General features: G+C 34.0%; 1 pseudogene; it reads left to right on the forward strand.

Moving 5' to 3' along the window:
• The first annotated feature begins 2,325 nt into the window (after positions 1-2,325).
• On the forward strand, positions 2,326-4,548 carry LOC111984023 (uncharacterized; annotated as a pseudogene).
• Positions 4,549-15,000: the final 10,452 nt, after the last annotated feature.

Below are 15,000 nucleotides of genomic sequence, written 5' to 3' on the forward strand. Positions count from 1 at the left end.
AGAGAGAGAGAGAGAGAGAGAGAGAGAGAGAGAGAGAGAGAGAGAGAGAGAGAGAGAGCAAAAAAAAAAAAAAAAGAAAAAAAGAAAAAGAGAGAGACAGAGATGCGCAGAGAAAGTGATAGAAAAAAAAGAAAAAAGGAAAAAAAGAGAGAAAAAAAAAAGAAAAAGAAAAAAGAAAAAATAGAGAGGTGAAGCTTTGGGAGAAAGAAGAAGAAAAAAGGAAGAAAAAAAAGAGGAAAAGAGAGGGACAGAGATGAAGTGGCGGATAAAGAAAGAAGAAGAAAAAATGAAAGAGAGAGAAGAAAGAAAATCATAAAGGATGAAAGAGAAAATAAATAAAAAACAATATTTTTTTTATCATTTCAATCCGAACCATTCCATCTTTGGAACGGTAGTGTGCACTTGTAGTAAGAATTATAGCACTTGAAACCTCTCATGAGATGGATTTTTGGTGTTTGGTGTGTCAAATGCTAAGTATTTGGCATTTGATACACCTGATGAGAATGCTCTTACTAGTTGCAATATACTAAATAAGTAGAAAATATTAAATATTTTCACATTTTTTTAAAACAATATAAACACTATAACCAGATAGGTAGTAAGTGTTAAATATCTTCACATTTTTTTAAAACAATATAAACAACAATATAATCAAAATGGAAAATACTATTACACGATTGCAGTTAAAAATAATGTGTGTGCATGGTGTGTGTAGTAGTGTGTATGTAATAACCATTGCACTAATAAAAATTCAACCAAAACTAATAATAAATAACAAAACATTCACATGGTGGAATTTTGAAAAGATTTGGCTTCATATTTGTTTGAATGTTTGAGAGAGATTAAAAACTTCTTATTGAAAGAAACTTGTTTATAAGCCAAGCATTAAAAGGATCAATTGAGCCACAGATATCAAATATAAGGGAACATAGATAAACATAAAAATGAAAAAGTTAGTGATCAATAAACTGAAAATTTTTCAAAAAATCTTATCATAAGATAAAGAAGAAAAAGTTACTTTCCCTATGCCTAGGGGTGTTCGTGGTGTAGTGCGGTTTTGGGCAATTTTTAGCACCGCACTTTACAGTACAGTTTAGCTAAAATTATAACTGCACCGCATCTTATTTTTGTGGTCACATGTGCGGTGTGATGCGGTGCGGCTTAAAGTTTAGCCAAAACCATAACCGCACTGCACCTCATTTTTGCGGTCTCATATGCGGTACGATGTATAAGATGCAATTTGAATGATTTGAAGTTGGTATATTTTTCAAATTTTGGGCTCTTTCTACTCAACCCAAAACTAATTTTTCCCTTTGTTTCGGTTCAAATTTTAAACTATTGAGCTAGTTTTTCTTTGTTTTGGGCTAGCTTTCTTAATCAACACTTCCTAGGGTTATCAAACTATATATATATATATATATATTTTTTTTTTTGAAAACTAGGGTTATTAGCTGTTAATAATATATTTAATATTAAAAATAATTAAATATATTAATATATAGAGAGGGTGTTGTGTGGTGCGATTTGTGCAGTTTTCTTATTATAAAATCGTAAACCACATTGCACCATGCAATGCAGTGCGGTACTATTACTTGTGGTGCGATGCAGATCTCTCTCTCTCTCTCTCTCTCTCTCTCTCTCTCTCTCTCTCTCTCTCTCTCTCTCTCTCTTCTTTTTTCTCCGCCTTGACCATTGCCATTGAGATTAGCTGTTACCGTGGAGTTTGGCCTCACAATCACATGTAAGTTTGGGCTTTTTTTTTTTTTTTCAATAAGTTGTTGTTGGTGGATGTGGGTTTGTGCCAGTGGTGGTTGTCGGTGTTGTTACGGCAGTGGTAGTTATGCCGTTTTTGTTGTTGTTGTTGTTTTTGTTGATGATGATGATGATATGGAGGAGTTAATATATTATTTTAATGTGTAGTAAATATTATTTTAATGTATAAAATTGAAAAATAAAACATCTGATAAATGAGATATTGTAAAAAAATATGATAAAATAATAAAGTTGACTTTTAGTGTATTAAAATGGCATTTTTTATGAAACAGTTGATGTGAATGCTCTAAGTAACTAAATCAGTTTCAAATATAAATATATATAACTAATTAAAAATTAAAAAAATAATAATAATTTCAAGCTAATGGAGTGGCTTGGTGTGCAAGTAGTCTAAGTTAAATTTGTAACGCCTTTTCCTAGGTGCCAGGACAATCATACAAAGTATGTGTCATGCTGACATTACTTTAAACGTGGTACCCAAGATTCAAGAAATAAGTCCTATAAAAGTAAAACGCAAAACGCAAAACGCAAAACCAAAACCTTGAACCAAAACCCTCACCGCAGTTTTATTAGACTCATATCCAAATATCTCTTATTTTTTGCCTCTGTTCTAACTCTTGAGTCTTCCTCCATCAAAATCAAGATCAGATCAGAAATGGCCTTTCTTGGTCCCCCAGAGATGTACAAAGACACCCAAAACCAATCTCAATCCCAATCCGAACCTATAGTCAATGATTTTTTCATGGACCTCGTGATCAAAAACTTCAACAACACCGTTACCTTTAAACCCCAAATGGGTTACACAGAGAACTACTCGCCAACCTTTCTCACTTCTGGCAACCCATGCCTAGATTTCTTCTTCCATGTCGTGCCCGATACCCCACCCGTATCTTTGACCCAGAGACTCCAATTGGCTTGGGCCCACAACCCCTTGACCACGCTCAAACTCATCTTGAATCTCAGAGGAGTACGTGGCACTGGCAAGACTGATAAAGAAGGGTTTTATACAGCGGCGTTTTGGCTACATAAACACCACCCCAAAACATTAGCGTGTAATATTGGGTCTCTTGCTGATTTTGGTTACATAAAAGACTTGCCTGAGATTTTGTATAGGCTTCTTGAAGGTTCTGATGTGCGGAAGAATCAAAAGGCGGAGTGGAAACAAAGAAAAGGCAAGAAAACGGGTGGTGTTGTTGTTGTTAGTAGAGGACTGAGTTTGAGGCGTGGAAGTAGTAAAACAATTTCGAGGAGTAAAAAATATTCGAGGAATAGAAAAACCCTGGCCAGAGAGATTAGGGTCTTGAATGACATGGAGAGAGCTCGGTTTGCAAAGATGAAAGCAAGTGAAGAGAGGAAATCCAAACACGTGGCTATGGCCAAGAAGGTTTTAGAAAGATACAAGCGTGACCCTGATTTTAAGCTCTTATACGACCGTGTTTCGGAGTTTTTCGCCAAGTCTTTGAAGGCTGACGTTGAATTCTTGAACGCTGGGGAGTATAGAAAGATTAGCTTAGCGGCGAAGTGGTGTCCTTCGATTGATTCGTCGTTTGATAGATCGACTTTGCTTTGCGAAAGCATTGCGAGGAGGGTTTTTCCGCGAGAGTCTTATGTCGAATACCAAGGTGTGGAAGAGGCTCATTACGCATATAGAGTTCGAGATAGGTTGAGAAAGCAAGTGTTGGTGCCTTTAAGAAAGGTTTTGGAGTTGCCTGAGCCCTGAGGTTTATATTGGTGCAAATAGATGGGGTGAAATAAAGTACAATAGGGTGGCTTCTGTGGCTATGAAGTTTTATAAAGAGAAGTTCTTGAAGCATGATAAAGATCGATTCGAGGGCTATTTGGAAGATGTGAAGGCTGGGAACTCGACAATCGCAGCCGGAGCGTTGCTTCCACATGAGATCATAAAGTCTTTGAATGACAAAGATGGTAGGCAAGTGGCAGAGCTACAATGGAAGAGAATGGTGAATGATTTGTTAAAGAAGGGGAAGTTCAAGAATTGCCTTGCCATTTGTGATGTCTCTGGAAGTATGGGTGGGGAGCCTATGGAAGTTTCTGTTGCATTGGGAGTGTTGGTTTCGGAACTTAGTGAAGAGCCATGGAAAGGGAAGCTTATTACGTTTAGTAAAAACCCTAAGCTTTGTTTGATTCGAGGCAATGATCTTGTATCGAAGACGCGTTTCGTGAGGAGAATGGAGGGGGGAATGAACACGGACTTGCAGAAGGTGTTTGATCTTATTTTGGAAGTGGCTGTGAATGGGAACTTGAAGGAGGATCAGATGATAAAGAGGGTGTTTGTGTTTAGTGACATGGAGTTTGATCAAGCATCGGCAAATAGGTGGGAGACTGACTATGAAGCGATACAGAGGAAGTTTAGGGAGAAAGGGTATGGGTCTGCAATACCGGAGATTGTGTTTTGGAATTTGAGGGATTCGCGTGCCACTCCAGTGCCTGGGACGCAGAAAGGGGTTGCATTGGTGAGTGGGTATTCAAAAAATTTGATGAAGTTGTTCTTAGATAATGATGGGGCTATCAACCCGGTTGCTATCATGGAAGCTGCTATCTCTGGCGAAGAGTATCAGAAACTTGCTGTTATAGATTGATGATCTTCATGTCTTTTACTCTCCTTCTAGCAAAATTTTAATAAAGAAAATAGTTAAAAACTTCAAGTTTAGGCATTGTTTGAGTACATTTTTTTTTTTTTTTCATTTTCATGTTTAACACAGTTTTGCCTTGCCTATCTTTTAATAATAAGAAGATAGTTTTGCCTTTGTTTTTTCTTTTTAATTTGTGTTTTGCTTATCTTGAGTCATACATACTTAATGGATTAGAATCCTATCTTTTTAACAATCTTGGATCGATCTTAATCATCTATATATATATATATATATAACCGAAACATCTATTAGCTCCACAATTTTTCACGTCAACATTTTTTTTAATTTTTAAATCTGATTTTTTTTTTCTTTTTATTAAATATATAAACTCTACGTTTATGAGAATATATATTCTCCTTCTCAAAAAAGGTTTTTATCTCTCTCTCTCTCTCTCTCTCTCTCTCTCAATGGCTAACACCACTAACACCGCCACCACTGCAGCACCACTGCCTCAAGAATACACCACGGCTGCTACTGTTTCTCCGTTTCCGACACCACAGCAAATCCCTGTTCCAAAGATGAAGATAAAACGTTGGGACGGCAAAGAAGACAACGAGCCTTTGGAGGACACGACTACTTCGTCAACTTCGCAACAGGACAAAGTCGCCGCCGAACTCAACATCAAGGCCTTGACCATCGACGACACCAAAACGCTCACATCATTGTGGTACCATCAATCTCTCACATCACGAAGATTTGAATTTCTTTATTTGCCTAATCCTAATTAGGGTTTCGATCAACTCAATACCTTTGCTGCTACTTTTGGTTAAAATATAATAAAGTATTGATTTTGAATATAGTTTGAGATCCTAATTAGGGTTTTGAATCTTTACCATTGATATTACTTTTTGTTTTGATGCTTATACAATGTGGTAATAGATATAGTGTTCTATAGTTTTAATTCCTATTATTATGTTACTTGGAACATGAATACAAAAACACACATGTATAGTTGAGTCTAATAGATATGTTTTATTCAGTTTTCAATTTTAGGTTTTGATATATTAGGGGGTTAATTTGATGTAGGTTACTATGAATGATACCCTGTATACATCAGTGAGTACTTTCGAGGACTTGAATTTGTCAAAAGAACTGTTGAAAGGTTTATATATTGAGATGAAATTCCAGAGGCCAAGTAAAATTCAAACTATTAGTTTGCCCATGATTTTGACTCCTCCCCATAAGGATTTGATTGCCCAGGCACATAATTCAGGTTAAGATACCCTGCTCTTTGTCTGTAGCAGTTCAAATGTATGTCCTTTGAGCAATGTGTGCTTGTGCTTAATTAATTATGGGTTGTGCTACTTTTATTTTCTATGTAGTTTCTATAGTAGTGATATAATGATGCTCTGCATATAGACATAGCCTGTATAGACAGACTCAAATTTAGATGTGGGTTGCATAATTTTTCATTTAGGACTTTTACCGATTGGAGATGTTTGAGAAGTGCGGAAGTGACATGAATATGGTTGATAAACTTCAGTCATGAGTTGGGAAGAACACGATGAGCGTTAGAAAAGAAGCATATGTTATAATTTGATTTATATAGGTAGGATCTTGGAATTATGTGCCATACGTGGAAGTGGGTTAACATAATTCCTTTTTGTATGATTCAGTAATTATTCGATTTCTAGAAAAATCTTTGTCAAATCTGTGTTTTCTATCCCTTTTTATTTTCCTTTCCTATCCATCAAGTGCCCAGGTATATTGAGAGTTCACAATAATTTTTTAATGAAACAAGCCGGACTGTTTTCAGCATAAACCTTAAGCTAGAGAGAGAAAAAAAGAAAAATAGGAGGTTGTAGGTTATTAGCAACAAATAACACAAAAGTTGAGCTTGATTTTGTATGCAGGGAGTTTCACTCTATTTAATTTGATCATGTTCAATTGAGTTATCAATCATAATGGCCATGCTCTTTTGTTTTTTTTTTTTTTTTTTTTTAATGTACCTATATGAATTAATTAGATTGCTATGCCGAATGAGTTATCAATCATAATGGCCATGCTCTTTTGTTTTTTTTTTTTTTTTTTTTTAATGTACCTATATGAATTAATTAGATTGCTATGCCGATTTGTAAATAATTATCCATTTGTAGTAAATTTGGAATGATGTCCAAGTGGCTATCAAGGCTATTGGAGCATTTAAAGCCAACTGTAGTTCCTGATGCAGGTGTGATTTTCAGTGTGAAAAGTAAAATGCTGGTGAGTTTCATTTAGTTTCCATTTATTTTATAATGTATAAATCATTGAATTGTGTTTAACATTCTTGAGCTTATAACCTGGTAAATAGTGCTTATGAACCATTAGTTAAGGTGCCTTACCAGGCTCTTATAAAATATGTGTGAAAACGTAAAAGAAAATATATGTGCAATGTGTGTGTGTGTGTGTATATATACACACAAATGTATTCTTTAGTACAGTTACTTATTTGTTTTAACTTACATTACTTATAAATGAATTGCATGAGGTTGATTAACTATTTTTGGCACATTACCAATTAATTTTAGCTCTTTTTTTAGTATTACATTTTGCTATAGGTTTTTGTTTCTTCGAATTCCAAACCAATTGAGAAGGGAAATTAAGGTATCAGTGGAGCAAAAGTTTTATTTTAGGAGAAAGAATTGAAAATTGGTAGTTTCATCATTGTCATGTAATAGAAAGTTCCAAGCTCATGCAGCAAATTGCGCTTAAGTTCTTGAGTGGTAGGGTATAACATGGGTTTCGAAATAGGTGCCTAGGATCAACTTAAGGATAGTGTGTGATAGGTTGGATAATTGATTGATTGGTGTTATTATTGCTTTCATCTGCCTCTTATATCTTTGACTGAATTCATAGACAGCTTACCTTCTTCCATTAAGAATTTTCCAATTTTGTTATTACAACTTGAGCTATGCATTTTTTGCTTGCTTATAAAAAAGGATATAAGTGCAATTTATGAAAGTTAGAATAACAATTTGTTGTCATTTTTCTTTATTAAATGAAGATAATAAAAAAAAAATTTTGTTATATATTTTTTAGTTTTTCATAGATATGTGTTTGTATATGAGTTTGTTTAATTTTATATTTCTGTCTAATTTATTGGTCTCAGTGATGTTTCTAGCAAGATGGTTTTCCTTTTTTGGTGATTTTTATTGGCTTTACTTACACTAAGTGCTGTTTGTATGCCTGTTAATCAAATAATTCGACGAAAGCAATAGATATAGGTGCAATTTATGAAAGTTAGAATAACAGTTTCTTATCATTTTTTTTTATTAAATGAAGATAGAAGAAAAGTTGTTATATATTTTTAAGTTATTCATAGATACATATTTGGAAATGAGTTTGTTTAATTTTATATTTCTGTCCAATTTATTGGTCTTTATGATGTTTCCAGCAAAATGATTTTCCTTTTTTGGTGATTTTTATTGGCTTTACTTACACTAAGTGATGTTTGTATTCCTGTTAATCAAATAGTTTGATGAAAGCGATAGACAATTTAAATAGAATTTCATATTGGGTTTGTGTGATTGTGTCTGAAATTGTAATTTTAAAATGTGTTGGTTACACATTATTGTAATTTTATTTAATAAACTGTTGGTGTGAATTACACATTCTATTAATAAACTGTTGGTTACACATTTTTAGATTGGATATTAGCTTTAGGATGTTGATTATAATGATAGAATTTTGTATAACCTTATACACATTCTTATGTAGTGATCAAATGACACTTCTTAAAGCTTTTGAAGGATAGAAGGATGCAAACCGTAATGAAAAGAATCCTGTCACCTTGCAAATGACAGAGGATATGAGAATGCAATTTGTAAATCTATTTAGCATTGGCTTTGTAAACAAATTGATGAGTGCTAATGTAAGTTCTTTAAGATTTTCAAATTTTAAAGCATTTGATTTGCTAAAATCTTATAGTTACTAAAAATTTTCCCATACATCACACGGGTTAGCGATTAGTTTGGGTTAAATACCATACCACGCAATTTTAACAGTATAAAACCTGTTAAGCCTGATATCAGGTGTAGCAGCTCTCTGACGAGGAAAAAGGCCAAGAGTGCTGCCAATTGATGTTACCTATAGTTGCATCCAAAGACTTGTGCCTAGGAAGCAGCTTTATTTTTTAATTTATCACCCAATAATATAGTTGTTTGTTGAAACATTTATACCAAAGATACAGCCAAAGATCATGTTCAACACAAAATAATGATGCTAAATTAACCTTTGAGCAAAGGAAGCAGAACTGGACAGTTAGAATGGACCAACACTTTATAATCTAACTTTCTCAAATCCCAAATATTGTTGATGTTAAATTAACCTTTGGACAAAAACTTGGGTCGTTTACTAAGGTTAATTTACAACCCTAAGTTTGCGCAATTGATAGCAAGCATTGATAAACCTAGATATCAAACCAGCAAACTTAAGAATTCTTTTGGAAATAGCTTATTTAGCTTTTTTTTTCTGATTTTTTTTTTTTGGCTCAAAATGTGCTTGTACCTTGAAAAAGAGAAAAAAAAAATGCAAGGAACATATTGATGTTGAATTAATCTTAAGCCAACACTTAAATCCAATTGAGCTTGTGTCATGCCCCAAACCCAAACGGGTTCAAAGCCTGCAAAACCAAACCTTCAAGAGAAACTTCTTTTTACATACGATAAAATAAATAAACATATTGATCTCTCCACAATATAAATTAGAGCTCTATAACACATATATAAACAATACGAACTACAAATCATATGCCTCAAAAATTTACATGAATATTCCAAACACCAAAAGATTTAACCTAAAACTCCAATGTTCTCAAAATATGCAACCTCAACAAAATTCTTAGGCAAACAAACCTCAAGAGAGATCAACCTCTAATAGAATTAACTACTGCTTCCTTAAAAACAGTTAGATTGAATCACCAACCATTAATCATTTAAGTCTCCCAATTCAGCATAAAACTCGAATCACCACCAATAAAACAAGCTCAATTCCAGAGGTGTAGCTAATTAATTTGTAAGACTGTGAAAGAGTAGGATGAGCTATAGCCCAGTAAGTAGCATAATTAATAGGGTGGGGGAAATGCAAATCTCATGATAATGAGTATTTTACAAAACATATTTCAATTTGGGAATTTCCATTTAATTTCTAAAAAATCAATATCAGTAATGACATGACAAGAATGCTTGAAACAACATTGCACAAAGCTTTTTCAAAATATCTCAATGTGAAACTACATAATTATATATTTCTCAAAATATCTCAACATGAAACTACATACTATTTATTGTGAGCAATATTAACACCGTTTCAAAACTATAAATCCATCCCAAAACCACATGACAATTGCCGACACAAAGCCGGAACTCATTGCCGACACAAAGCCAGAACTAATCTGCTGATACAAAGCTAGAACTCATTACCAACACAAAGCCGGAACTAATTCGCCAACACAAAGCCAAACTCAATAACCATCACAAAGACGAGTGCTAAGATACCATTGTCATACAGACTATAGTATTTAGCTAGGTAATTATCAGGTAACACATGTCATAGCTCAAGGGTAAAAACATAAAGAACTCATAGTTTACATGAAATCAAAACACATTTCAATTCCAAGTAGTTTCACAAAAACCTTTGAAATAGCTAAAATATTCACAAGATTCTCAAAGGACTCATTTCTTGTCAAGTAGATTTTGTATCCATTTTCCCAAATATCAAAGCATCTTTAAATTTTGCAAATAATACAATAAGTCCGCAAAATCCATTCCCAAGAATTAAATAAAAAATGCTTGTCTTTTCCATGCTAACAAATCATGCATTTCCTCATATACAATATCAAATACGATAGAGCTTTTCATAAACAATTATATTCATTAAGGTTACAACATGACAAGTTTTAGGAAAATATAGTTTCCATAAACAATTTCCCAAAAACAACGTTTTAATGCAATATGCTTAATTTTCAAAAATATCATTAAGAAGCCACTTACCTTGGAAGTACAATCCAAATTTACCTCAACCGGGCATTGCATTCAAACAATCAAGTTACAAGGTCCATCACCAAGTACCTTGGAACCTAGAAACGCAAGTATCAAGCCTATTAATAACAAGGTCTACTACAAATTACACTATCACATTTGTCTCCATAAATCGGAAATGATCCCCTCAAAAATCAAACCTAAGGCCCTAAAGCCTAGCTTGACCATCCCAAGACAAGTACCCCTACCCAAATGAGAACCAAACAAGCATACAAGAAACTCATAGGGACATAACACAACCAAAGCCTTTAATTTCCCTACCGCAAACAATGGGCATTTACCAACTTGATACAAAGCATGTCACTACCAAACCATGATAAAATTAGCCAAAGTAAAACACTTGTCAAAGAAAGCACATAAGAACTTACAAGCTAAACCACACAACAAAGCTTAGAGTAAATTCCTTAAAAGTCTCAGCATTCTTTTTCTTTTTTTCTTTTTTTGAGAAGCTAAACTCTCGGCATTCTAATCATACTTTCGAATTAAATTTGCAACAAGTCATCCCTTTTTATAAGATCCGTTTGGTCCGCTTATCCAAAAATCTTGAAATTAAATAGGGCTAAGCTCTTATATGTTTAGTATGTATCATAAAAATTTCAACTCAAAATAATTTTTCTATAATTTACTAAAAAATCACTTATGGATGCTGACTCAAATCTGTCCCTGACAGCTTTAGAATCCAAATACAAATTGCTATATTTTTAATACTAGCCCAAATGCTTTGGGACTTGATTCATGTTAAAACCACATCTTAAGGCATATTAAAAACAAGTAATGAAACTCACAATCTCATATAACAGTTACCACAACCACAAATCAAGAAACCAAAACTCATAGCTCATAGAGACAATTATCAAACACTTGGTATGCAACAAGCACATGCTCATATCACTTGCACAAATTTATAGTTAACACCAAACTCACACCTGAATATGCCAAAGTCTTTTCAAGATGCAAGGAAACCATATTTCAAAAAATTAACCCCCAAACTTCCACATAAATCAAAAGCCCATAACATCAAGGATCCATCCAAAAAGATTAAATAAATAGCCAAGGAGATTAGAAAATGGGTCAAGGAAAATTACCTTAGAATCATGTTGGGAGAAGGCACAAACCATGGAGGAAAGTTGATAGCCGAATATCTCATGGCAAGAAACCAAAAGGCCAAAAGAAAGAAGAGAGATTCAGTGAGAGGAAGATAGAGAGGGAGTGGTGGGTTGGCGGCACAAAAACAAAAGCAAGGGGTAGGAGGATAGGAGACTAACGTGAAAATGAGGAGACTAATATCTAATTGCCACTTCACTCTCAAAATTTCTCCTGTATTGGTTTGTTTAGAATTTGCTTATTTTACTGAAACTGAAATTTTTTTGCTAAAAATACTGTAAATAAAAGTAAAAATTAACTGAAATAGTACAGTGGAACGCATGAATAGTACCAAAAAGTGCAGTGAGGCTCATAAATAGTAGCAAAAATAAATTGGCTTTTTAATTTAGAATCAAATGCACACTTTATTAAGCTCATCTCCACAATCACCTAAAAATACCCTTAAATGCTTTAATATTCAAAAATCCCCCCCCCCCCCTTGAAGATTGAATAACTTTATCTCTAGGTTTTTCAAAGTTATTAACCTTAGTGGGATCATTCTTCCTAAAGTTTTTAGGTTAGCAGTGTTTGTACCTTTTGCCTTTCTGTTGTTATTCCTAAGAAAGTTTCTAAAGTTCTTGGCAAGGTACGCAATCTCTGTAGCAGAGAGCTCATCATCAAATCCACCAACCTCAACATCATCAACTAACTTAAGAGCCATAGATTTGGATTTGGAAGCTTTGGGTAAGTCAGACTCATAGGACTGAAGAGATCCTACAAGTTCATCAATAGGGATAGAGTCCACATCCTTGCTCTTAGTAATGGCAGTCACTTTGGGTCTAAAGTTTTCAGTTAAAGATCTAAGAACCTTCCTAACAATTTTAGGTTGATCATAGATTTCACCCAAATTAAAAGCAGAATTAACAATATCATTCAATTTAGCATAGAATTCATCAAAAGATTCATCATCAGACATTCTAATACTTTCAAATCTAGAAGTTAATTGCTGTAGCTTGTTAATCTTAACTGCCTTTGTGCCTTCATGCACAGTCTGGAGGATTTTCCAAGCAGTATGAGCAATCTTAACATTAGAGATTCTCTTAAATTCTTTCATGGAAACAACATTAAAGATGGCATTCATAATTTTGCTATTGAAACCAGCTGCTTCTTTTTAAGAAGTTTGCCACTCACTCACAGGAGTAGTGGGCTTCTCCTATCCGTACTCAATGGAATTCCAAACCTTCTCATCAATGGATTTCAGGAATGCTTTCATCCTTACTTTCCAATAAGCATAGTTATTCCCATCAAAGTGAGGAGGAACAACGAGAGAGTGTCCATGCTTCATGACAACAGGGGTTAAGGATCAGCTCAGAGATCAAGAAATCTCAAACAAGAGAGCTACCCGCTCTGATACCACTTGAACAGTTTTAGACCCCTTAAACCAACCAGATTAACCTAGTTAATTAGTCAAGTGATTAATTTAGTCAAATTATACACTTCTAGGTTATCACAAATATACAATCATATCAAGAATATAAAGCAGCGAAAATATAAAAGACACAATGATATGATCACCCAAGAAACCACATAGTAAAAACCTGGGGAGGATTTGACCTAGTTATCCTCAAGGTAAACCTGAATCCACTATGCAAAAGAATCGAAATTCATACAAAAGGACTTACAAGCTCCCCGTTGACTTCTTAATGCTACCCACCAGTAGAACTTACTGACACGACCACGTGCAAACTCCGAATCTACAAACTCCTTCTATCTTTGGATTCTCCAATCAGCTACAAGCATCCACGCTTGTTATTTTTTAAACTTCAATGGCAGCAACTGAGTTGATCATCAAGATGTTGATATAATCTTTACCTTGAAAATCCTAAACTTTGTGTAAAGGAAAGTTCCTCTAGATCTCACAAGAGATTTACACAAAACCAAAAAGTATGAGCAACAACACAGGAGTAACTCCAAAAACGTGGCTAGAGTTTTGCCTTTTATACCTAGGGTAAAAATAGAAAACCCAAAATGTTTAATGAGTTAGGGCTGAGTTGGAAAATTTTGCAGAAAAGCATTCTGCTCGAGATTTGATCGATTGAGTCTTTCTTTCGATCGATTGAGCCAGGCCGAAATGCACCAATGCATCTGCAGCTTCTCGATTCCAACTTTACATAAAATATATAACTTTGAGCAAGCCTAAACAAGACTAAACATATTGTTTTGATCATGGTTTGCCAACATTACACATTAGAGTTCTAAATACATAAATTCCTAAATCTTTAGAACCTAACACTTTGCAATCAAAAACATCTGGTCAAGTTGTTAGAATTAGTTATGTACTGGGATTCATGCAAAGAGTTAGTCACAAATTGGAGGTTTGTGCATCAAAAGAAAGAAGGCTACTATAAAATCAAGTCCAATTAGGTATTGGAGCAAAGGTTCAACTGTAGATTAGTATTTCGAGATAGGGCAAAGTAGTTGGTAAGATTTCTTATATTTATAATCGCTTGATTGTTGATTAGTAGATTCTTAGGAGTGGTAACCTTAAAATCACCCAGTGGGTTTTTACATTGTGAGGTTTTCCCCATTGGTCAACAAATTAACGTGTTCAATTTATTTTTCACTGTACTTAGTATTTTTGGTGACTTGTTGGTCCTTCACTTTTTGCATGTAATTGAACTTAATTAATCAATTTGGGTAATTGAATTAATTAACCGAGGTCAAGCTATCTTAACCCAACGCAACCATAAGAAATTTTACTAGTTGAGCTAATTGGAACTTACCTAAACCAAACAATACTTAAATCCTCTTACCAAATATGCCATGATTTTGTTAGGCCAATTAATTAATTAATTTTAAGTACATGTGGTGTGCTAAGGAAAGGTCCTACGGAAAGAAGAAAATAATGTAGTTGTCCAGATAGAATAAGTGAAGGATAAGTTTAATGCCCAAAGACATGACAAGCTATGGGAAAATATTAGCGCACATCTATTGCACAAAACAGTAATTAAACACATAAATTTTGCATTGAAATCATGACCTGAGGTAGTGTGAAATAAATATTTCCCTTAATCTAATATGGTGAAAAGCAATTAACTAAAGAGTGACTAATTACCTCTAGGGAGTTACAAGCAGATACCTTGAGCAGTAATTGCCAAATAGACACAAGCAATGTGGAATTTGTTATCTCAAAGCAGTTAGAAGAGATTACCAAGCCTTCATTTAGGAGTGCAATATATGACGTTAAAGGCTGATGAGGAAGCAACACGTGGAAAACGCAAATAGTCATAATTGTTGAAGCCTTAGTATAAATAGAGGCTCATTCTACAAGAAAAGGCATTGTGAACAAACCGAGAACTTTTTGAGATGACTTTTTGTAACACCCCAAATATTTTTAAAGCAATTTTTCTTTTACAATGCGAATAATATCTAATTGGATATTTTTATTTTAGTTTTTTTTGGTGGTCAATTAT

This window comes from Quercus suber, unplaced genomic scaffold (assembly GCF_002906115.3).
Source record: "Quercus suber isolate HL8 unplaced genomic scaffold, Cork oak 2.0 scaffold_59, whole genome shotgun sequence".
NCBI classification, from domain to species: domain Eukaryota; kingdom Viridiplantae; phylum Streptophyta; class Magnoliopsida; order Fagales; family Fagaceae; genus Quercus; species Quercus suber.